This window comes from Erigeron canadensis, chromosome 1, assembly GCF_010389155.1.
Source record: "Erigeron canadensis isolate Cc75 chromosome 1, C_canadensis_v1, whole genome shotgun sequence".
NCBI classification, from domain to species: Eukaryota; Viridiplantae; Streptophyta; class Magnoliopsida; order Asterales; family Asteraceae; genus Erigeron; species Erigeron canadensis.
The window spans coordinates 18,297,690-18,325,020 of NC_057761.1; the positions used below are offsets into that span (position 1 = coordinate 18,297,690).

Below are 27,331 nucleotides of genomic sequence, written 5' to 3' on the forward strand. Positions count from 1 at the left end.
TCGTATCCAACTTCACACTATGGGTAGTCTCAGGAATTAGATCAACTTGAACTGACACATCTTTGGTTTCACAAGAAATTAGAGTAGAAGTATCAACACCTATACTAGCACTAAGCTTAAGGTGAACAACTAACTCTTCAAGAGAATCACAAGTGAAAAACCTATAGTAGTACCATATCAAAACTAAACTATGTGCAAGTTCGTCATTAGATAAATCAATTTGCACATAATCATCAGCTATAGTAGCAGCAGTTTGTCATGAACACTCAAGAGAATCAGTCAAGGTCTGGGTGGAGGAATCAGTAGATGAAACACAAGTAGTCTGAGTGGAATGGTCTACTTCAGCACTTAGATTAGTTTGAGTAGAAACATTCACACAAACTTTCTTGGTGTCTACATCAATTAATTCATTCTCTGAACTTTGATTTTAAGACTTAAGATGATCAATGACTTGTTATTAAGAATTCACCTTTTGTTGTAAACCTTCTATTTGTTTTTCCAAAATTGTGGATGGAACATACATTTTAGTAGGTTTAGGTGAAATACCAATTGACTCTTGGTTTGTAAAATTTGATGCTATTTCTTCTAATTTGAAAATTGAAGATTCTTTAAAATTACAGGAAGCATTTATAGCATCATAGTTAACCAAAAATTCAGTTTGAGGTATTTTCTCAACATCATTAGTCTCAAATTCGTCATCCAGTGGACGAATAAATTGTTGTACCATACCAAGGCGAAGAAATTTTTCATCATACAGAGGTTCAAATTGGTCTTTTGCCTTTTGTAATGGAGTGATATTCTCAAATCCCAGCCCATGAAGAAGTTCCAATTTGTCAATTTTCGATTTGTTATAATAGGCGGTAAAATCCAAAAGAGGGTTTTGTTCAACTTTATATAACTTCTCTTGATAAAAAAGTATATTTTTTTTGAATTCCTCAATTTGGTTTTTAAGATTTTCAATCTCAATACCTTTCAAAAAACAAGTATGATTTAAATCAGAAATCTTTCTTTCTAGTTTAACATTGTTTGGTTTGGATTCTTGAAGCTTTTTATTAAGAATATCAACATCCATTTGTCTAGCATTTGCTCGAAGCCATTCATTGGTCTTTTGAATTTCAAGATCTTGATTGGCTTTTTCAAGATCATGAATGGTCTTTTCAAGATTGTGACATTTATGTAATAACTTAGAATCAGGAGAAGCATTCAACTCACATTCTTTAACCAACATTTGATCTTTGTATGTTTGAAAATCTTGTTTAATAGTATCATAATCAAAAAGTAATTTTGAATGTTCTTCAAAGAGTTTTGAAAATTCACTTTTAGAAAATAAAATACTATTTTTCAAGTTCTTATTTTTGTTGGTTAAAGACGTGATATGAGTTGTCAAATTTGATAAAGCTAAATCAAACGACTCTTTATCTTTAACTATTGAAAAAGCAGAGTGTAGATTTACCTCATCATCCGGGTACTCATCATCAGTGCTTTCAGCCTCAAAAGCTTTGTCCTTGGCCAACCTCGCCATGAAACACACATTTGCAGAGAGATCTTCATCTTCATCATCCGAGAGCAACAACCATTTGTCATCTTCAGCAAGTAATGCATGACCGGCTTCCACTTGCTTTACCAACAACATCTTCTGCTTGTAGTACTCAGAGTTCCGCTTACGAGGTTGCTTGCAATCAATTGCAAAATGACCAGGAATTCCACAATTGTAGCACTTTTTATCAGAAGCTTTACCCTTCTCAACAACTTGTTTGTCATAACCTTCAAATTTCTTTTCAACATGCTTAGATCCACTTGATTCACCTTGACCATTATTCTTAGAATGATAGTGTTCCTTCTTGGGAAATGCACTTGTGGAAGAAGTGCGGAGATTATTGTTTGTTGGCCTCGCTTTGTAGAACTTTTTCTTGAAGTGCTTGGTAACTGCGGCAAGAGCTTGATATAATTCGTCAGATGACCATCTCTTGGAGCCAACATATCATCTCCCTCCTCATCAGATGAAGAAATAACTACCATTTACCTTTTAAGAGCTTCAGAAACCTTCTTTTCAACAATTAATGCCAAAGGATCAGAAGATACAACTTCTGGCATTTTGTTTGATGAAGCTTTGTTTAGGACTTGATGTTCATTGAGTTTGAAGGATTCATGAAGATTATGGATGGAGAACTTGGCCAGATTTTGATGTTGCTTAATCTGAGTTCCATAATCTTACCAGTCAGGACCAAGAGCTTTGATGAATTTGTTGTTTAACTCATTCTCTGATTTCTTGACATTGTTCTTCCTAAGTTCATTTATGACATTGCAAAATCTACAGTAGACAGCCTCTAAAGATTCATTTGGCAATTTGCTGAAGTTGTCAAACTCAATCAACACATTTGTCAATCTAATTGTTGAAGTTAGGTCAGATCCTTCCATTTGTCTTGCCACCTCATCCCATATCTCCTTGGCTGTATCATAAGAATCAACAGAACCATAGATTTCATCTGGTAGTGCTTTGTATAAGCATGATCTAGCTCTGTTATCTGTAGTTGTTCGATCTTTTTGTTCAGCATTCAAAAGATCAAGAGTGAGTATTGCACCAGTAGTGGGATGACGATGAACTGCAAGTCCATTAAGAATGGAATCTTTAAGTAGGTGACCATTTGGTTGACATTCCACATAGTCCATGAATCTTTTCTTCCACAGTCCATAAGAACCACGGTAGAGAACTTGAGGTCTTGTATCTGAACCTAAAGCCAATGCTTCACGAGAAGCCATTTGAAATTGATTTGATTTGAAAAGAGATTTGAATTAAGATTTGAAGAAACTGGGAAACGAAATGATCTTAGTTGAGATCGTCCTAGAAGATCGTCTTGACAGGAGATCGTCTTAATTTGAAAGACAGTTGAGACGATTTGAATGAGATCGTCTTGGAAACTTTGAGTGAAATTTGGTTAAGTATTGAAAATGAAATTGAAATGTAGTTAATTTGTTGAAAATAAATGAAATGAAATGAATTGAAACGATCTTGAGAGAATCATTTTGGAATTTGGAAATGAAACGGTCTTAATGAAGATCGTCTTGGGTTTTGATGACTTGTGAAAATTTTTTAAGTATTTTTGAGAAAAATGGACAGAGTTTTAGTATGAAATGGAATGAAAGAAATTTGAGCAAAACCAATCAACAAGATCAGTTACCCAGGAATTGTGTGATTCCCAATCACAATGACCTCAAATGTTCAACCAAACCACAACACCTTGCACAAGAAACTGAGACGATCTTGTCAGGATCGTCTTCGCTTTCTGTCACAAAACTTAACAATTTATAAATACTTTTAAGTATTTGAATTGACCAAACCGATCCTTACTGATTAGTTAGCCACAAACAAACACTTAACCTCACAACCACTTGCTAGAGCGATCTTGAGGAGATCGTCCTACAAGACACAAAGCACAAAGTATGAGAAATGACTAATCAAGCACTGAGACGATCTGAGAAAGATCGTCCTAGTGAAGATCGTCTGGAGGTCATCTTCTTCATCACAACAGTTTGCAAAAACTCCATTGATGACTTTTAAAGCTTCAATATCTTTCGAATTACTTGGAGTTAGAACTTAAAATCACTTGCAAAATGTTTGTAATCACGTCCGCAACAAATCCTTGAACAAAATTCAGCTAATAACACATGTTATAACACGATTTCTTCTCTGGATTTGATCTCAACAATGGCGAATCAAGTGTGTGTGTTCTTGGTGTGTTTAGTGTGTGTGTGATTTCTAGAGAGAGAGAGATAGATTGGAACGAACTGGATTAAATGTATGTAAAGAAATGGATCAAATGCTTATGATTTCTAAGGAGTTGAGGGTATTTATAGTCTAAATCTACAATTAAGCTAATTAACACTCCTAGTCCCTCATCCTTAGAAATCATTTCACCATGTCTTAACAACAACTAAGTCCACTAATTTAAGTTACAAATTATCACTATTTTTGGATTTCTAACAACTAGCCAACCATAAATGACAAACAAGCTCAAAGTCATAAAAGTCCATACATGATCACAAGTTATAAAACCAAAAATACAAGGGAAAATAAAATGAAACTAGTTCTCTGGCTCCACGACTTCTGAACGGGCCGTGATGAGAGACTCTATATCCTGCAGGGGGGCATCTGGATCCATAGCAATGACATCCAATATGGGAAAAGACTTTGCCCCAAGAGCAGCTTCAGCCTCTCAAGCCTTGTCAGGGACAGATACATCATAGAAGGGAAGAGAAGCGGGGTCAATAGATGGATGAACTCCTTCAAGATCTAGGGCAGCAGAGTGCCTCCCAACAGCAATGGCAGACCGATAAAACCCACTAAGTACACCCATCACATCTGGATAATCCATAACAAGCCTAAACAAACGAGGAAAGGCTAAAAGGGTATCCCTCCTCAACTGGGTACCATCAATGCCAAGATTTTGGCGCTCAGGGGAGAAAGAAATCCTCCTAGGTGGAGGAGAAGCATGAGAAGTACCTTCAACTTGCTCTTCCAAGATTTAGTCATTCAAATAGTGTTTACTAGATTGTGGTCGCCCAAGCTTCTCAAGATCCACTCCCATGCTCTCCCAGAGACCCATAGCTGCAACAACAAAGCATATTAGCAAACAATAAATTTTTTCATCAAACAATAAATAGAAAAAGAAAGACAAAATAAATTCATACATTTCCAGTGGACTCATCAACTAAGGTAGGGGCATCTCCTTCCCAATCCTGGCTAATCTTGGCAACAACCAAAATAGCCTCACATTTTGCGTAACTCTTATATGGGATAGACACTTCCCTTAACTTCTCAAGATGATTTTTGTTGACCATATGTTCAGCGGGCAATACATTAATTTTCCTAACAAATCGGGAACATTCTTTCTTATTACTGGTATCTCGCGTCCAACCAAGCAAAACAGGCTTGTCCGAAGGAATAAATGTGGCATCAACAAAAAAATAGTGGAAGCGCCAAAACTTAATAGTGCTGGGAGAATGAGTTATCAGTTTAGCATACTCTGGCCTAGCTTTAATAGTAAACGAATCTCCAGTAGTAAACAATCTAAAACACTTCCTAAATAGAAAAGTGAACGAGGAAGTTCAAGAGCAGCAAGAATCATCTCAAAGGTCAATATTTTGCCAGCACCAACTGGTTGCATCTGAGCAACACCTATCTGATAATAAGCTAGAACCTTGAGATAAAACTCTATCAATGGAAGCCTAACATTAGAAGAGGTAAAATAAGCCCGGTAAAGGGCAACCTTGCCAGGAGGACGACGATGGGCTCTTTGATCCTTAGTAGGTAACACAGGATTATACTTGGAGAGGCATGGATGAGAGGAAAATAGTTTTTCCAAAAATAAGGCACTAAGGCGAGAGGGTGTCTCATCTACCCTAGGGTGAGAAACTCTCTCATCATCTAAGTCATCCCCGTCAACTACCTCATGATCATGGGTTCCTTGGCTATCCATTTCATGATTACTACTACCCTCAGACATAATTAAAATGCCTAAGTCTTTAGAAAACAAGCCAAGTTTTGAAGCAAGAGAAGGGCTACCTGACAAAAAGGGTAATCCTAAATAAGGTGTCATGACATATACAAGTGCATTAGTAAACCATAAATATGCAGAATAATATATGTCGAAAATATATATATATATATATATATATGCATGGCCTAGTGAAATAAACTACTAAGGTCACATCCCAGAGACACAATATCAATACTAGCCAGTTACCAAAATTGGCACAAAATATATATATTATATATATACACATATAGCATAATCTTCATTATACCCTGGGTATAAATGGTCTAGCAAAATTCGACTATATGGATATACAAAGTATATGAGAAACTGAATAAATAGTATATGGCACTATCATAAATAAATAATCCATTATAAATTTGTATTCATACAATATACAAATACTAAAGTGAAAAGGATAAACTCCTTGAGTTTTGTTACCATGTTCCTCCTAATAATACGAAATAACTCAAGATATATGAGTAAAAGAAGATGATACCACCTAAAGAAAAGCAGCAAGGAAGCAGCAATACAAGTCAGCAAGTTCAAGGAGAATACAATCTACAAAAACAAGTAAGTTTACATACAAAAGGTTTTATGAAAAATCTTATTATATGTAAACTGGGGGGGATTTAATTGTGTATAGATATCCACAAGACTAAAACATATACACTGAAACATTATAACCATTGGATAATAGCAACAAAGAAAGGATGATTGGGACTCGAGATGCTCGAGTCATGAGACATAAATCGGAGATCCTAAATGCCTAATGCTCGAGTTACAAGAACAATACCCCGACATACACGAGTTACAAAGATCTTATAAGTCATGAAGGAAGGATACCTGATCTATATGACTTCGAATAGATTGACTCGAGAAAGGAGGCATGAGATATAACTAGTGGCTCGAGATCGAAGTACCCAGAAAGATATATGCTCAATCTATACAAAAAATATATATTCGATCTATATATATTTAGATATATGCTCGACCTAGATATATACTCGATCTGTATATATTTAGAGATATATGTTGGATTTATATATATTTAGATATATACCCGATCTACTTTAAAGGTGAATGCTCGAGCTCTGAAGGCTTGCTCGAGATGGAGTATATACACTTATATTTAGCTTCAAAAGGAAGGGCTCGAGATATGACAAGATATATATATACTCGAGATAAATATACATTAAACATATATATATATATATATATAAATATTCTCGACTTATTTAGGAGTGGATATGCTCGAGATGTATATATGGGGCTCGAGATAAAGATAGTAGAAACAAGATTTGACACACTAAGAATACCCGAAATATATATATATATAAGGGCTCAACTTACAAAAATTGGAGAAAGGCTCGAGATGTGAGGCTCGAGATATGACCGTTACAAAGAAGGCCTTGCCAGGCTCGAAATATAGCAAGAAAGGAAGGGCTAGAAATTATGAGCTCGAGATATGGTAACTCGAGATATGACAATCACTAAGAGGGCTTGATAGCAGATGCCCGGTCTTCGATGGCCTTGCTCAAAATATATACAATTGAGAGAATGGAGCGACTGGTCATGTTTTAACCTAATGGGCCAGACCTTCTTTATGGGCCAATATAACTCTTTTAAATACCTCTTGCTCGAGATATATCAACATATACTCAAGATATGACAATGCTCTTTACTTAAATATATGTTGCTCGAGTAATGTATGAGACACACGCCCTATTCACTTGCAAATCTTATACATTATATCTTATTTGATATATATAAATGAACATGTTTACAAATACGTACACATTACATTATTACCACAAAAGGTATATTCACTGTAGGTGAATCTTAGAAAGAGGTTTGTCACCCTCCCTGATTATTCCTATATAAATACTCATGTAAGGAATTATCAGGACACGTTCAATTCACATTAAATTCATTCTCATTCAATACTTACAATCAGTCAGGATTCAATCACAGCAGTCAAATTCATATTTATTACCCAATCATTCCACCTTAAACTCGCCAAGAGTTTGTTAGGTTTGCACTAATTTATCAGGAGAGTAATGATTGCGTAATGACTTTATTTGTCACTGAGCCAATTAATTTAGGTTTAAACAAAACAATTAGATAATTAACCAAAAATCTTTTTTTTTGTTTAAGCCATTGTTATGTAACTTTTTTTTTTTAAAAAAAATTTAGTTTGTGTAAAACAAAAAAGTTCGATAGATATAAATAGGGTTTGGAGAAAAAATCATGGTTGTAAATTTCGGAGGAATCGGCTGATATTTCAAGATCTATATTGATAAGATACTTGTTTTTTTCTCTTGTTTGAGACAAGTCGTGAATATAAAAGTATTTTTTTTACAGTGAAGGAAGTTGGATAGAAGTTGTTAATGGGATCGGCAACCTGAGAAGACGAAACTACCGGAATCGGTCAAAAAATCAGGAAGCGACGGTCAATGGTTAAAATTGACTGGATCTACTTAAACCAAGTTTGGAATTCGGATCTTTTGGGCGGAGATGGTTATGGTGGAGGAATAGCCGTGGTCTCCGTCGCTGATGATGGTGGTGGTTGTGGATAGATAGTTGTTAGGATTAGAATGTGAGATGATGGAAGAAGAGGTTGAATAAGAAAAGATGGAAGAGAAAGAAAAGTGATAATGAAGGCGAGAGGAAAGTGACATACCTTTTTTTCCTTTGAACTAGCGTGGCAGAACACATGAATGTTAACTTAATTTTCTATTTTTTTAACTTTTTAAAAGATACTTACCTTTTTACTTAATTTTATATTATATTTTTAGTTATATTTGTTTTTTCTTTTTTGTTAAAAAGTCATATAAGATTACAAGATTTACCTTTTTTATAACAAATTTGTTAGGTTTTCTTCTATCTATGTTTTAAATTTATTTTTAATACATATAATTTTATAAATTATTAATTTTATATATAAATTACCCATGCCGATATCTCCTCGATTTTTAAAAAACTTTTGTCTCTCCATCTCGCCGACCTGATCCTGCTCCACGAGTTCTACGACATTGGGAAAAATAACCTATGAAATATTTGATGATCGTAAAAGCGTCAACATTGCTTGGAAAATATAAGTAGAAAAATATATAATACACCTCATATTAATGTATCATTAAAGATACTATATTTTATTACTACTATCTTTAAGTTTTAGTTCAATGGTTGAAAGGTCATCTTCCCTTCTATGATGTCTTGTTCAAGCCTTGGGGAGGACATAAGAATTAAGTCCTTTTATGAGGACTTAGCTTGCGTATACTAGAGCTGGCAATTTCTGACACGGACATGTTAGCACGCACACAACACGACACGACCTGGTATTTTCGTGTTTCCTGATTGGTCTTAACGTGTTTCGTGTCTTAACCGGTCTGGACCTGTTAAGACACGAATAATCTGGACCTATTAAGACACGATAAGACATAATATATATATAGTGAAGTTATTATAAGAACAAAAAAATTGTCGAGAACTGCGATAACCAATCATGTTCATTGGATGAAATAGATCAACGGTTTAAATGACATGATGAAATTTGTGTAGTTATTGTGAATAAAAATTAATTTGTAAATGATTAAAAAAAATTAATAAGAGCATAATTGGAAAAACTGTAACACCCAACTTTATAAAATATGGATTTCAATTTTTTTTTAAATAAAACAATAATTTATTGCCAAAAGGTCGTTTTTAAAACATAATATTTTCTCAATCATAGTTTTGGTGTTACTTATTGCATCACAACGACAATTCAAGAAATCCATAAACAACAATACGAAGTGTCAAACGACATAATAAATCAGTCTGCATAAGTAATACTAAATAGGGAAAACTAAAATGCCATCTTCTATCATCACTATAGCTACCCCATCTCTCACTTGCTACTTGTTTCACTGCTATCTAACCTGAGGGCACAACACATTTTCACAAAACAAGTGTGAGCTTTAAAAGCGAGTAAGATAACAAGTTAGTATAAATATAGAATTGCCAATTAAAACGTTTCATCAAAAATCTCATACATACAATAAGGCACACAATAATCACACATCATCACAATCATGGTCACAATAATTAATACACCTATAAACGTGCCTAGCAATCCTCAATTAACATTATCATCTAAATTGTCATCTTACGTCATCATTATCATATATAAATCCACTTTTCTACACAAGGTTATGCCAAATTAATCTGCCTAAAATAAAGGTTGTGTACGTGTAGACGACCACATGACCTAACAGGGAACCTCACACCCGACATGATGGGTAGACCTTACGGTGGTCCATCGGCGTCGTTAAGGATATGCATAACCAATCCAGGAGTAACCCATTTCCGCACATATAGTCGTAATCACTCCACCCGGAATTACTCATCTCACGTGATTAGGGTCACACGAAGGTATCATGACTAACCTCGAATGATCGACATGCACAAAAGTCCATTAGACAAATGTGGGTTAAGCTTAACACTCTCACATCAATATTATATATACTCGAGTTTTAGTTCAATATTTAATTCTCACATCATCATCGTATCTACATTTCAACTTTCATCATTAGGGTCTTTATCGTGCAACGTGACATGAGAACCTACCATAGTCTAGTGTACTATGTGTACAAGCTCAACAATAACCACACATCATATTAATCACAAAACATTATTATGACATATATAAATAATAATCCCAAATAACCTCCCACGTGAATCCTATACCCAACATATGTATGAGATAACTACAATAATTAAAAGAGGTAATTACAAAAGCTAGGTTTTGTTGTGTCCCCCAGCGTGATAAAAGTAAGTTATCTTACCTCAAAGAGAATAATAACGCAACTTAACTCGTTACTTCTTCAATGCCCGAGTACCTAACAATTACATAAAATAAAGACGCTATTATAAACTTTGAGCATTTAAACACGTTTATATAGTTAAACACCCGCATGATCTAGACTTTGTCATTTATATTCCGAGGAGTCCCACTGTCTAACACCAATAATGCTTATATGATATCCTAATCAAGTTATAAACATTTCATCCCTTACCATCTCACGTTAACATATTTATTTAGCTAAAAATATGACATTTGCAATTTAATTTATAATCCTATTTGACATGAACTTCAATTTCATTTTGACATACATGCACTTGACGAAACCATTCGATCAGCTGGTCTAAAATAAGGTTCGGTTATGTTTTCATACATGCAGAAGGAGTTTATATGTCATGGAACTAGACTTTCATTACATACTGGTGCAACTTAACCCCAAGTTATGCTCGTTACCTTCACAATTCAACCATTTGCGGGAACTCACTCGTTCACATATAAGCGCGTTCATTCACCCAACATCAACATTTAGCAAAACCTTTGTTTTTAAATTAGATAAAACTACCAATACACGACTTTTACTTTGCAAAACATCGAACTCCAGATTATCACAAACCATTTGACTCTTGATAAGGTTATTCGAAAAATTGATTCAGAATCTCTTTTGAACCTTAATACACAACATTGAACGTTCACAATTCTTCATGAGCTTAACTAGAGACTACTCGGTCTAAAACCGTTTTATTATATACCATAAATCTAGATCGGGTTAACCCCCAGTACGGACTTTAGTTGAAACTCTTTGGGTAGTCAGAGATGGGTCTCAATTTATAGTCATCCGAGCAATTATCTTAGTCGTCTATAACATATATGTAATATAACCGAAAAGAGTTTTAAACAAGACTTACATGTATAAACTCATCTAGACGTATTGAATAACCAAGACGATTCTATAAATAGATTGTGCTAACACACTCGAAACCTCATCGAAACATATGTTTGAAATCAGATCCAGTTGGATACCTGCATACTTTATTGACACATAAATGTTTGGGTTGATGAGAACAACTTCAAGATCCGAGAGCGGGATCGCATTCTTTTCTCATTTCACAAAGTCAGGATCAAATTTAGTAAACTTCATGAGCGGGTTTGAGTCTGCTATGTTCAAGCAGAGGTCAAGTCAATCAAAACTGGATGCCTTTACCATAAAAAAAAACAAGAGAACTGAAAACATAACTGAAGATGGAAAAGCGGCCAATGTCTACACACATACAATGTTTGAGTTCATCCAAGAGGAGATATAAGGTTCATTATACAAATGCACGTTGGATCAGATGAGTAAGGATGAACAAACCAAAACTTGTGCTTGTGTTATCAATGATTGCAGTATCAATTCATCAAAGCCAATCAAATACAAGGTAAACAAAACCAACTTGTAACATGAAAACGGTTTCCAACAATATAATGGTAACATTTGATAATTAAGTGATTGCTTCTATAAAAGTTGTCTTTTTTAATCCCTGTTTGTCTATGCTGAAGGTACTTTTTGACCAACAAGAAGGTGACATCAATTGTACTTGCAAAAAGTACCTTAAGCTTGAGCTTCTATGCAGACATTGTTTTTTGGTGTTGAGGAACTTCCAAATTGATGAATTGCCCAAATAATACATCATGAAACGTTGGATGAAGAATCTTATTCCGCTAGAGTTAAGGTTAAGAAGAAACAGATATGGAGACGAGAACATACCTGTTCAAAACTTGATAAATGAAGCAAGTTCAGTTATAGATGATTCTTTACAACGAATTGGGTCGGATGAGAAAAAGCTTGAGGAGTTTGTTAACAAGCTCAAGGCATTGAAGCTTGAGGTAGAAGCTGATAACTCAAACACACCGTTAAAGAAGAAATATGATGTCATATCATCAATGATAGGGTATCCGAAGCCAGACTCTAATCAGATTCAAAAACCCACTAGTTGGAAGCTACAAGAGATGCCATCATGATAATAGAATCAAGAGCGGGAAAGAGATTGGGATAGAACAAAGCAAGTAGAGAAAAATTGTTTGCAAAAAGTGTGGAGGTGCTAACCACAATCAAAGAACTTGTGAAAGACAAGCAAAGAAAAAAAAAGATGCTAAAGGAAAGTGTGATGAGAAGCTTTGAAGAATTTAATGTTACTTTTTTTTAACTTTCGAAAACTTTAGTTCATAGACGGTTGGATATTTTATTTTATTGTTTGATGAAACTCATTTTTATACACAATTGTCACATTTGGTAAAATACATATTCGCTTAAGCTGTATAAACACTAAGAGATTTAACCATAACTGGAACAAAATAATCCCCTTGAGACAGGCACATAAACCTAATGGGACTGACATATAATTATTAAGAGATTTTAACCATAACTTGTTAATGAATTTAAGAAGAGTAAAATCAAATAATCCCCATGGGACTGACACAAAATCCCCATGGGACTGACATATAAACACGAAGAGATTTAATGCCTATAATTTTTTTGGAGTACAAAAGAAATAATCCCAATGGGACTGGCACTAAATCCCCATGGGACTGAAATATAATCACTAAGAGATTTTAACTGTAAGTGGCTACAATTTTTTAAAAGAACAAAATCAACTAATGTAACAACCCTAAATTTCTGACTAAGACAACTTAGTTATAATTACCTAGGTGTCTATCCCTAGAAGTTTGTTAAGAGAATTAACCTTCTAGATATTCAAAGCATAGTGATAATTGTCCTCTAGTACAGTAAAATGCCTTAGAAATACCAAAGATGACTAGCTATCTTAGATTTGTCATAAACAATAACTAATCATTCAAGACAATCTCAAGCCATAAATAGGTTCCAAATGAACTTGATAAAATACCATGGAACAAAAATCTTATTAATATTTAATCAAATTATAAATAGTAAAATAAGTCTTACAAGTTGGGCTAGCAATCAAGAATTCTTACAAATGTCCAACAATTTAAACCATCAAGCCAACAAAATTATAATTGGTCATGAAAATGCCATGAACATCATAAAAATATTTATGACTCATAAAGTACATAAAAAAGTTTAGATAATAATAAGTAAATGTTATATGTCAAATAAAAATACAAGGATACAACCAATGAGCCATGTAACAAACTAAAAACACAAAAATGTATACATACATACATATATATATACACGGCCACATATATATACACATATTAGAATAACTAACCAACTTATATAAATAAACAAATACATATTACACTTATAAAACAAATACCCACTTAAAAATATACACATATACACATATACTTACACTAACTTTATAAAAAAAAAGAGAGGAGAAAACCCTTCCCTCTCCCCCTCCTTGGCCGTCCCCCATCACACCCACACACACACATACCATTTGAAATTTTTCATGCATTCTTTTAATCTTGGAACTCTCTTTTTCTCTCTCACTTTTCTCTCCTCAAAAATTCTGCACTTTTCTCTCCTTCTCTTCTTCTCATTTTCGGTTCATACAACAAACTAGAGCTCAAAAATCTTACGTAAATCAACTATAATAATAAGGGTTCATACTGGATCATTCAAGGGTGTGTTAAAGCAAGCTAAGGAGTCCATTTTGGGGTCATATGGTCGTGGGTTTGGCTGTCCAAAATAGCCTCCATTTTGAGTTCATCAAGGGTATAACTCATCATCTCTTTGTTTAATCTATCTTATTTTTGTATATATTAAAAGATCTTTATCAAAAACCATGTTTTTCTTTGATCCTCCTCTTGAAAACACACTTAATGAGGGCATGTTGATAGAATTTTTCCTTTCATGTCATTGCATGTCAAGATCTACAGGAAAGATTCAAGGATTCAACTCAAATAAGACCCAAAAGTGATGGTTCATGAGAAAGCTTTCAAATTTGTTGATAGATCTCTACAAAATCGATTTTTGTTGATAAGAATGAAGATTAGTTTCTGTGATTTTTCGTAAATGAACTCTTTTTGTTGTTGCAAGAAAGATTTAATAAAAGTTTTGTTGTTAAAATAGTTAGATGGTTACATGCATTCACATTTTAGATGATTTTTGTAAGAACTATATTTTGTTGATTAAGTCTTGTATAAATTCGGTTTAAATTGATGAAGAATGATCTTGAATATGTTTGAAATCTGTATATTTGATGTTAAGAGATACAAAAGTAAGTGATAATCTTGTTGGTGGTAATTTAGAGGCTAAAACAAGCAACCAACACCGCTGGTGGGATGCATTAACCAATAAACATTCTGACAGAAACCATCTTCTGTCTTGTAACAGGTAAACTGGGCATGTCACGGCATTTTCAAGAAAAACTTTCAAAATCAAAGTTGTGGATAAACGAGTTAAGAATAACCAGTAATTGGAATTACTCAAAAATACTAAACCAAATGAAAGATATGATTTTTCTACTGAAACTGGTCAAAACTGTAATTTTGTCTGAATATTTTATGAACTTTAACAATTTTAATATCCTAATACATAAGGTTCCAGGAGGTCATACTTGGTGAAAAGTAATGTCAACGTGTCGTGAACTTAAAATAAAATCATGGGATTTTTCTAACAATCAGAACATAATGAACTTTTATGAAACTTCTGATGTCGCAAGCAGTGCCTATTCGGGACAGTTTGTGTTTGGATAATTTTTAAGGACACCAAAAATCATCTAAAAATTCACCAAAAATTTACAAAAATACTAGATACATATAAGTCACTGTGTAAAAAGCATGAAGGTCCAAATAATTCGCCTTGACCCCAAAATAGTAGCCAACATTTCATAAAAATGTGAAGTAAAAACAGAAAATTTTGAAAGAAGCAAATCATTAGTGTAATGGGCTAAAAGATGCACTATGGGGTTAATGGGCTAGCCCGGCCCAACTAATGAACCCATAAGGAATATAAATCAGTAGGCCCACTTGGCCCAATAACCACTATGATCCATTAATCACATAACCCAAATAAGGTTAAGCCCAATAACTAAATTAAGCCCAAGTCACTTAAAAACCCATCACATTTTGGCCCAATTGATAATGGCCCATAACACTTAAACGAATTTTATGAGATAAGTGTAATCAAAATAAAACAAAGATAATTAAGTGAGATAGGCATAAGTAATTATGCTAACCAAGCTATATATTGATATCACAAATGCTAATTCGCGCTAAAATCAGTTACACAACAAATGATGAATAAGAATAACATAACTTAATATGACATTTCTATAAGATAACCTAAGACGCCAAGTGAAACCACAAATGAAGCCAAGTTACCGAAATTCTAACGATTTATAACTGCGTATATAATGAAAGTAACCTTTACACCATTAATCTCTACAACCAAAATGATGTGAATATTAGCAATATACTTGGATCCCACAATTGATGGCAACATAATGAAAGTGGCATTTCTAAGTGATGGCTTAAGATAGCAACTTACGTATATTAGTCCTATCGTAGGGATAGTCTTGGCTTGAAATATGATGGAGGAACATAATGGATATATGGTCAAAGAAGCTATAGATGGGAAGTACCCATTTTGGATAGATGAGTATAATACGCGGCATATCAAGGTGAGTCATAGCCCCCTTTTAAACTATTTTATGTGTTTAACTATCGGGGTGAAAAGCATGATATATAAATGAAATTGCTTTTATATACATATATATTAAATGATTCTTGATAATATGATTTTGAAATGAAATTGTCTCGTATGTTCAATGTGATAAATGTTTTATGATGAGCTTAAGTTCTGTCAACCTGTTTTCTTTCGGTACACTAATATTTACTCCGAAAGTGGAGGCCTGTAGTTAGAGAGTTGCGCAATTAGGTTTCGTCTACCCACCCGGAGCGTAACGGTGGAAGGTTGGTTGCCTTTGTGACGACCTTCTCTTCCAGTCCGACCGGAGCGGTGTTCTAGCTACTTTAAATTTAAATGGTCGTCTCCATCGTGCCCCAATTATTTAAGCACTTAATTGACAGCTTGTGCTATGAAATGAAATAACATATACTATTTGGACATGAAAAGGTATTAGTAGTGGCTCAAGCATTTACTCATCAAAATTATGTAAATTATGCCCTTGTGGTTAAATGAAATTGATATTAAATTATGCACGTGTGGTTAAATGAAATTGATATTAATATGTTTGGATATTTTGATTTGAACATACGGTTTGGGTATCGTCCCTCATATGAAATCTTGAAAGTCGTTGAAATTGGCGATATTGAAATATTGATGACCGAATGGTTTCGATGTGATACATGATTAATCATTTGATATATTTTTCCCTCAAGAAGATTTGACAAATGAGAACCTTATAATTATGATTGATTTTGAACGTTTTAAATAATATTGTGGTATTTGGAAAAAACTCGATAATATGATATGAGAATTTTTGTCGGTCATATGGTTTGGGTATTTTGAAATGTAATAGTAATCGGTTTTCTAAGTATTAAAACGGTGATGTACCAAGATTTATAGAAAAACCTATGCACTCACCAACTACGTTTTCGTAGTTGACACTTTTTCTTCATGTTTTTCAGGAATTAGCATAAGCTTTGAGGATTTATATGCATCATGATTGTTTGCATTGCACTTTGGAGTCAAAGATCAAACCTTGTGATAGGCAATGAAATCTGCCTTGATCATTGTAGTTTACTATTTCATGTGCTTGTTATTTGGTTCGTGGACTTAATATCCAAGTACGGTGGACGCATTTGTACTTGGAAATTGGTTCACATGTTTGTATATTGGAAATTCTTTTTATCAAATAAAGCTATGGTGAATGTTATTTATAATCCTTTGTTTTGAATACTCGACTTTTTGTACATCTCATTGTTCCGCCTTAGTTGGGGTGTTACAAATAATCCCCATGGGACTGACACAAAATCCCCATGAGACTGACATATAAACACTAAGAGATTTAACCATAACTGGCTATAATTTTTTAGAAGGACAAAAGAAATTAATCCCAATGGGACTGAAATATAATCACTTAGAGATTTTAACCATAAGTGGCTACATTTTTTTAAAAGAACAAAAGGAAATAATCCCCATGGGACTGACACAAAATCCACATGGGACTGACATATAAACACTAAGAGATTTAACCATAACTGGCTATAATTTTTTAGAAGGACAAAAGAAAATAATCCCAATGGGACTGGCAGTGAATCCCCATGGGACTGAAATACAGTCACTAAGAGATTTTATCCATAATTTGTTAAAATATATTTGAAGAATAAAAGCAAATAAACCAAGAATTAACTAGTGATTTAGACAAAGTAGTTTCTAATTACTTCATTGCAGCCAACATATAACAAAAACAACTAGGTAAAACATTATCATTTACCATATGTTTCTGCAAATTCTAATACTGTCTAGACGAGTAGCAATAATATATATAAAGAACATGATAAAGTTTCACAGTGATATGACATGTTTGAAACTATAATTACTTCTAATCCACTGGATTCTCCTTCTTCAACCCTTTCCCATCCTTTGTTACGACCTTTTTTCCAAGCTTAATCTTTGTCAACGTCTCAGATTTTTTCCTTTCCACTTTTTCACCACATGAACTAAAATAAAAGAAGACAAAAACAGTTCAAAAGTGACATAATCTGAATTTCACAAATAAAAAACATTAACCAAAAAAGTGTCAGTTACCTCCCAGTCATGAAGGTACTAGTCTTTGTTGATGCAACTTTTTGAACTGGAACAACAATTTTTTTTTGGAGGAATCAGAGCTGCAATAGGAGCATCATCATAATTTGTTTCCTCTTCAACAACTTCAGGAGTAGGTTTGCGAGGACGTCCACGTTTCTTATTTGGCTGCACCTCTTCCTGAACAGTTTTCTCATCATTTTTTTTTATCAAGTGACTTGTTAATGTTGGTAATCTTACCTTTGGATGGTGAAATCCTTACAACATTATCCTCAGGCATTATGGAAGAACCAACCGTCATCTGTTTGTCACCTTCTTGACCTTTTTCTTCAAATCCTTTGTTATGTTCAATGTTGATGTTCCCCTCAGGATCATCATTCTTTCCATCAACAGAAGCAGACACACTTACCTCAAAACCAGCTTTCTGCTTAACATTGTCACCTTGTGAACGACTTTTGTATACCTTTGTTGGAAGTTTTTCATAATCCATTTCAACATGCTTTTTAGAAGATATTTTCTGCTTTTTCCTTGCATGGCTGCCATCATCATCAAATTCCGTTTCTCTATCCACAGGATCTTGAACAAGATCATCTTTAAGGTTTGCAGCATTACCTTCTTTCTCAACAACAACAATTGAACTCTTCTCAACACCAACACCCTGATTACCTTCCTTCACAACAGCAGCATTTGTACTCTTACCAACACAAACAAATTCTGAACTTTTATCAACAACAAAATCATTATGAGAAACAGATTTCTCAACAACAGACGGAGCTTTTTTCTTATGATTTCTCTTAAACTTCTTTATTTGACTAGGGCCAACATTAGAATCAGAAATCACTTTGTCCCGTTTCTTTGAAGAAACTGGTTGGTTGCTAGTCACAGTAGGATCTTTCACATTCACATCTTTCTCCTTTTCGACATGATCTTCAATTTCTTTATGATTAGGGTTAACAGCGTTATCATCTCCTTCATTAACAACAACAATTCTTCATTCATCATTTGTTTCAGTATCTTGTTCTTCATTCAAATTTTCGAAAACAGTTTGCTCTTCATTATAGAACATAGATTTCATACTAAAGACTTTAGAAATCTTGGACTGGAAAAACTTGAATTTCTTCTTCTCTGGCTCTTTAACAGATTTAACATTCAAAAAATCAAACAACATATTTTTCTTTTTTGAAACCTCAACCAACTGGATGAAAGCCGTTTCATAATCCTAAAATAGCAAATCAATATGTTATAGTAAGGATAATAGTCACTCATATACTAAAGTCAAAATGACGTAATTTAGATATATAATATGATGTTAAACTAATCTCTAAGTCATTCTTACAATCAGCACATTATAAACCGATGAGTCAACTTGAAAGTTGAATTACCTCAATTGCCAATGAATCTTCACTCATGGGACCCCTAATACCCATGAAACCGAATTGACCAGTCTCAAATTCCATAGCCTCCCTACGTTTCAAATACAGGCTCCAGTTTTTGAAAATAGGGCGTTCTCTTGGAAGTACTATCTAATCATACTTCGTTCTATCCAAATACAGCAGCTACAAAATATGGGTAAGCTACTTATTGAGTCTTAAAGATTAAATGTTATAATTTAAAAAAAAATAGAATATTAACGAGACAGATGATCTCACCAGTAGAAAGGTAGCATGCCCGCAATAGTAGGACTCAAATTTTTGTGGTTTCCATGATGCTTTGCTGTTTTTCAAATATAATAATACTTTTTCACTCCAGTTTAAGGTTGTTAAATTTGTTTTGTTTCCAACACGGTGCAAAATAACAGAAGTGAGAAACAACATCAAAATGTTCATCTTGAAAAATTGGTCAACCTCTCTTGATTCCACCAAGACGTCTGCAATCATCTTGGCACTTACGATCTGCATATTTCCTTTCTTTTTTTTTGGTTTGCAGAAACTCTTTCTTCCATAATGTAGAAAACTCCACAAATTCAGGGTCCGACTCTAAGGTAGTAAATGAAATATTTCCACATGAACTTCTATTTCACCTTCCTTTAGTTCTATTTTACTTGTTTTTGGATTGTAGCTAGAAACAATGAAATGAGCAAGTTTGCTAGGAAGATCAAATATCTGGAAGTCAATTAGTGACCCAAAACCATACGATCTCACAACCTCTCTCTGAGCTGCACTTAAAGAAACAACAACTCTTGAGAAATTTTGTGGGGTTGTTCTCAGATGGATACTTAACATTTCTGGATGTTCATCAATGATATCCTTATCAGCGTTTGGGTCCTTCTCAATGGTTTGTTCTAGATTACATAAACAAAGAAACATGTTTCAGACAAAAACGTTTTGAACACAGTTACCTAACCCACCTACATTGTCACATTTAGTTAAAAATTATATAATAGCAAATAATCCCCATGGGATTGCCAATTAGTTGCGCAAAAAGTAAAAGCAGATAAACCAGATGTGAGACCAATAATCCTTCTAAAATTAAATCGACGATCAAGTTATTTAGTTCCATACAAGTACCTTATAAGAATATTGACTAAATAACTATACATACAACCAAAACGAACATGAATTTCACTTATAGTAGTAAGACAACACTAGACACGAATAAGAGACAACTATTAATTTTTTGAAATTTGATTCTGAACATGTTGACTACTTGAATGGATGGCAAAACATTCATTATTGATACATGGTTGCATACACACAAATAACAAACAATTGCCATTGACTTTAAAAAGTTAAACAAACATAATGCGGCCTAAACCAATTCATATCAATAAAAATTTTTACTAAATTCAAACATATAGCAACAAATGCATATATCCAAACAACAAAGACGTTACCAGAACTTATCACCCCAAAAACTACTTAAAATACCACAACTATATAAGATTAAATATGGACATAAAATTATGCCAATTTGGACTGAATATACACAAACTATTATACATATATACATACCTAGATATAGATATAGACATACATATAGATATACACATGAACAAAAAATAGTAACATAAAAAAATACCTTCATTAGCTTGTGCTTTTCCTTTATTTTTTTTTTCCAGGTTTTTTTACAGTCTCAACCATCTCGTTGTTCTCTTCACTAGCGAGTTCAATAGCTTTTGATTTTCCTTTTTTGTTTCTAGATCTTTGTAGATTATGAACCGCATCAGTATTTTGTACATCCGCTAAAATGAAAAACAAATAACTAATATTATAATGAGAAAAAAAATTAAAATAAAAGCATAAAAAATTATTATTAGGTCAAAAACTTACAATCAACAATGAGAGATGCAGATTGGCTAGTCGTACGCTTATTAGGACTTTGAACTTTTTTAGAAACAGATTGTTTTGACATCATTGTAAAATTCTGATAGAAGATGAGCGGTGGTTATGATTTAGGGGTTTTGTGAGTGTGTGAGTGAATGTGTGTTTACCGGTTTGTGAGTGATCGTGTGTTTGTATGGTTCATGGTTTGTGTGAGAGTGTGAGTGTGTGTGTTTGGCATCGATAACTGAGCGGCAATTTAAAAATATTAAATAAGACTAACAACTAACACGACTTATAATTGACCGTGTTAATTTTGTTGAAAAATAGGATCAAGACTCTTTACCAGGTGTACGGATGTCAGAGAAGGACTTAGAAAACAAAAAAGTCTATATTACGCATTATACACTAAAGGGTGGTGATCGGGTTTTTACCGAAAGAGAATATTCAAAAGACTGTTTTCCTCGGGTTTTGATTGACAAAGTGTGGAGTGTTGAAGTTAGCAAGGAGGATCGCAATCGTGTTCATACTAGAGTTGTGCCTCTCGTGTTAACTCTTGGACAAGAAGAGTTATGCGGATCTCATGAACAAACTATGAAGGACTTTGAAGATCGGTTAGATGGACGAAAGAGAAAACTCCGTAAAACTGATGATCATTGCTTCAAGAAAACATGTTCTAATTAGTTTTATTATTTGTTATGTTTTTCTAAAGTTTGTCATAGATAATTTACTATAGAAGATCATTTCTAGATGATGATCTATAGTACATATTTTATCTTGTTATGTTTGTCCTTTATTAGATATGTTTCATGTCTGTTCCAGAATTGCAGTAGTTTAATCACAGGAATGAAGAAACTGGTGTTGTTAAGGAAAGAGACATGAGTGGATGTCAATCTTAAGAGAGGCCTTGGAATACATTACAGCAAGTGAATGCTTGTTCACAGGCTCAAAGGATTACGGTTAGAAATTCCTTTTTGTTAGGTCCAGTTTTGTTGAAAACTGGAGCTCTCCAGTTGCATCTGGAGAGCATGAAGAATTGTCCGAAATATTTGAAGTCTAGTTGCAATGTACAATTCGTGCAACTGATGACTTCCTCCAGTTGAAATCTGAAGACCAATATCTGAAGACATTCCAGTTGAAGTCGAAGATAACAAGTGGAAGAAAGAGAATGGCAATAACAGTGAAGCCTAGTTGACATTCTATCAGATTAATCAACTGGAGATCCTCCAGTGTAAATGCTCTTACAAAGCTTTACACTGATTATGAGGAGGACCTTTTACACTACATCCTTTTACCTGGATGATAATCTTGTCTGTGGATAAAAGTGCAAAGATGTAGAGTTGTTGAATAAAGTAACCTTTTGTCTTACTTTATTTAGCACACACACAAAGAATTATTTACTAATACTTTTGTGTGCTGTCAACCATATTTGTACGTTGAAGTTGAGATCCCAATGCTCAGCCTTCGACTATAAATAGAGGTCCTTGCACAAGCATTTTCACAACTTTGCAAACACATATATTCTGCAATATCGTTGGTGAACTTGTGCAATATTCTCTCAATCACTAAAAGGAACATTTCACAACTTTAAGTGTTTCGATTGACAAAGAGAATTTCCAAATTTAGATCAATTGTATTTCATAGGTTGTTAGGATATTTACATACTTGTAATATCTTGGTTCCGCATCAACCTTGTATTTTTTTTATAATTAATAAATAAAATACACGTGAAAAATACATATTGTCTCACCTTTACTTTACAAGTTATTTATTTATTGCATTGTATTTATTTATTTACACTTGTCACCTTAATAAGTAAACCTTTCAGATTAACCTGGTATACTGTTCACTGTAACTGGTCTCGTCTAGATTCAGTGAACGTATTGCAAAGAAACTTCACTATCGACACAGAGGTGTCTCCAGTAGAGTACCATCTATTGAGTTGGGACTTACAAGTGGTATCAGAGCAGAAAGGTTGAATTTATAATTCTATAAACTAGATCTACTTCGATGGCTGCTACTGGAAGTGGAGATGGTTCTGGTCCTAATTTCGAAACTGGTTAAACCCCTCCTATTAATCCGAATAATGAAAATGTTGTTAACAATAACCATCCTCCTCCTCCTCCTACTCCCAACCACGTCCATGTGCATTATTCCAATACTCCTGTTCCCAAATTCGATGGTAATAGTGAGACTTTTGGCACATGGATGGCCAGAATGCTTTTGCATTTTGGTGGGATTGACAGGTATTTGTTGAAAATCCTTAAGGATGGACTATATATACCTATGTCCAGTGGTATTAGTCCTCTTCTTAACCCATTTGGTAGGAGAGGTATTAGGGAAAAGTCTGAAGACCATTGGTCTGATGAGGATCACAGACTGGTTGACTTGGACAGCAGACTGAAAAACATGATCCTTGGCGCTGTCCCTGAAGAATTAATTCCAACACTTATGTTATTTCCCAGTGCCAAGTCTATGTGGGATGAATTAATTCTCCAATTTGACGGAGGAAATGACACTTTGTCTACTAGAAAGGTTGCCCTGAACAAGAAGTATGAATCTTTCTTTGCACTTCCCAATGAAAGTTTAACTAGTACTTATACCAGATTTACTAGCCTCATTAATCATCTGAGAGGCTTAGGAGTGGAGAAGGATAAGGATATTCTTCTTGAAAAATTGTGTGATATTTTTCCATCCAAATGGGCACATATGGTCCTTGTCCTAAGACAAGGTAAGACACTGCACAGTCACCAGATTCACTGAAGATAATAATGCTGCAAGACTGGTGGCTGAGCAGTCTGCTTTAAACCATGCTCAGAGTTCAAAGGTTACTAGTCTAACTAGTCAACCTTGTGCTGCTTAAATATCTACTGAGAATGTCCAATCACATTCTATGAAGGAGATGTTGAACAGTTTTCTGAACTCAGGCCTGAAATTAGTGATGGTTGTGATGAAACTGACGATGATGATCTGGTCGCCATGATTGCTAAAACCTTTAACAGGTTCAAGATAAATCTAAAAGATTTAATGGCCCAAACAATGCTTCCAGCTCCAACTCTTTGGATAAAGCCAATCTTACCTGCTATAAGTGTGGTAGGAAAGGTTACTTTATGAAGGAATGCAAATCTAGTACGTCAGATGAACAACCAAACTGGTCCATCTGTCCCTAATTTTAAAAAATCTGATGACTCTTACAAAAATAAATATAAAAAATTGAAAGCTCAGATTGCCTTCCTTTCACTTGAGAAAGAAAAAGAACAAAACAAGTATCTGGTGGCAAATGTTGAAGAAAAATGGGAACTCTCTGATGACTCATCTGATGATGAAGATGAGATTAGAGATGTCCGTTTCATGTCTTTAGAAGATAAGCAACAAAAGCATCTGGTGAAAGATGATGTGGTCTCTGGAAGATGGGTTGATATCATTTTAAAGAAGGTATATGACTATGATATCGAAACTAACACAGAAACAAAACTGGACATAGCTGAATCACTAAATGGTGATTTATTATTTGTTGAAACTGTTAGAACTGATGGAGAGATGTATCTTGAAACAGTTCTGACTGAGTTAAATAAGTTGAAACCAATGATAAATGATTTTCAAAGTGTCCAGTTGGCTCTCAAGGAGTCAGTTGCTTTAAATGAGGCATTAGAATTGGAAAACCAAAAATTAAAATCTGATCTGATCTGGAAAAGGAATTAATGGTTATCAATTCTTGGTTTAAAGCATCTGGAAAGAATTATGATGCATTTTCTAAAACCATCGATGCACAAAAAAGAGCCATTGGGGCTGGGGATGTGCAGATGGCAGCTGTGATTCCAGATATTCATGCCATGCCTCAAAGTATCGGGGTTGAAACTCCATATGATCAACCTGAGACTTCCCTAGAAAACTGAATCTATTGAGACCACCCCCTCTGAGGTAAAAACTGGAGCCAAAAAGGCTAAAGCTCCAGTTAAAAAGGATGCTGGTGAAAAGCCTATGCCTCAAAAGTCAAAAGAGACCAAGACTCAAAAGACTAAAACCCCCACTGAACCCAAGTCCAAGGTTCAGTTGCCTGATGAAAATAACATTTTATTGAGATTGGAAGGACAACTCCAACTTTTGTCTTGACAAATTCAGAGTTGCACTACCAAGATCAAAAATCTGGAGGGAACTTCAACCTCTCCATTTGTCAAATAAAATGTTAAAGAAAAACCCCTTTTGAAGCAAAATATGAAACAAAAGTTTCCCATCATATCTGAAGTTTTTACTCCTGAATCTGGAGACAATGAGAAAGCTCCAGATTCAGCCTCAAGTTGCAAACCACAAAAATCAACTGAGACTTCCCAGGGAGAGTCTGGTGAACCCATCGTCAGATGGGTTCCCAAGGAGAACTAATGATTTCTGTAAATGTGCAGGGAGATCGAAAGAAGAATACCTGGTATCTGGACAGCACAGCTGGCCGGACAATGATCGAATGTAAGCCCCTGCTGGAAGAGTTCACTATCCAAGATGGACCAGCAGTGACTTTTGGAAATGATGGAAGTGGGAAAACTGAAGGATATGGTATAATCAATAATGAACAAGTCCAATTCACTAAAGTTTCATTTGTCAATGGTTTAAAATACAACCTGATAAGTGTCAGTCAACTATGTGATGATGGATATAAGGTATTGTTCGATATTGCTCAAGGTACCATATTTAACAAGGATTGGAAAGTGGTGATGATTGCCCCAAGGAAAGGAAATGTATATGTTATGGATATGGAATCTGCTCCAAAAGAGCAATGTTTCTATACCAAGGCTGATGAAGACACCAACTGGTTGTGGCACAAAAGATTATCTCATCTAAATTTCAAAAATATTAATAAGTTGTCCAGAAAAAAACTTGCAGATGGGATTCCTCAGATTTCCTTCAAAAAGGAAAGGCCATGCCCTGGGTGTGAGATGGGTAAGAAAAAGAGAGCCAGTTTCAAGACTAGGCAAAATTTTAGCATCACTGAACCTCTTCACATGCTTCATATGGATCTATTTGGTCCAGTGAATGTTCAAACTAAAGCTGGCAAGAAATACACTTTAGTTATCGTGGATGAATACACCAGATTTTGCTGGGTGGTGTTTCTCAGATCCAAAAGTGATGCAGCTGCTGAAATTATCTCTCTCATCAAAAGATTTGAACTCAAATATACTCACAAAGTGTGTCAGTTGCGTAGTGATAATGGTACAAAATTTCAAAATAAAGTACTTGAATCATTTTGCAATGACACTGGCATCTCTCAGAATTTCTTTTCTGCTCACACACCAGAGCAAAATGGTGTTGTTGAGAGAAAGAATCGTACGTTAATTGAAGCTGGCAGGAGTATGTTATCTGAATCAGGTCTTCCAACCAGTTTTTGGGTTGAAGTTGTGGCAACTGCTTGTCATACCAAGAATCGGTCAGTTTATATCAAGAGACATAAGAAGACTGCCTATGAAGTACTCAGAAAAAGGAAACCAAAAATTGGTTATTTTCATGTGTTTGGTTGTCCAGTTTTCATCTTAAATGATGCAAGTCAACTTGGCAAGTTTGATGCTAAAGCTGATGAAAGAGTATTTCTTGGTTATTCTTATATCATAAAAGCCTTTAGGGTTTATAATTATAGACTTCAAAAGGTTCATGAGACAATTCATGTTACATTTGACGAATCCAATTAGGCAATTAATAAAAGACCAAGCCTTGACATCTCTCCAGTTATTCCAATAAATTTTGGAGAACCTGACCAAGTTCATCAGTCAAATAGTTCTCCAAGTTCATCAGTCAGATAGTTCTCCAGAAGATGTTTCCAGCCAATCTAGATTGGAACTGGTTAACAAGAAGAAGAATTCCACCAGTGACACACCTTTTTATCCCTCCATCAGTTTCAATTTACCACAGAAACTGGTGATTGGATCAGATGTTCGTGCCACTCCAATATGTCAAGACTTTTTGTACTAAAGTGTTTTTAACCCATTCACAACCGTCACCTGATGTGTCTAACATGTCAAGACTTTTT

The 27,331-nt window shown here is 34.4% G+C and overlaps 1 long non-coding RNA gene across 2 annotated transcripts; it reads right to left on the reverse strand.

Annotated features, from left to right (window-relative positions):
- Positions 1-9,255: 9,255 nt before the first annotated feature.
- Positions 9,256-12,475, reverse strand: LOC122585927. 2 transcript variants are annotated; one of them, XR_006321824.1, is made up of 4 exons: positions 12,125-12,475; positions 11,401-11,532; positions 10,364-10,417; positions 9,256-9,457 (listed from the first exon to the last, which is right to left on the reverse strand). It is a non-coding gene; the product is annotated as an uncharacterized LOC122585927 (long non-coding RNA). The 2 variants fall into 2 exon arrangements; XR_006321825.1 differs by lacking the exon at positions 12,125-12,475 and adding an exon at positions 11,968-12,118.
- Positions 12,476-27,331: the final 14,856 nt, after the last annotated feature.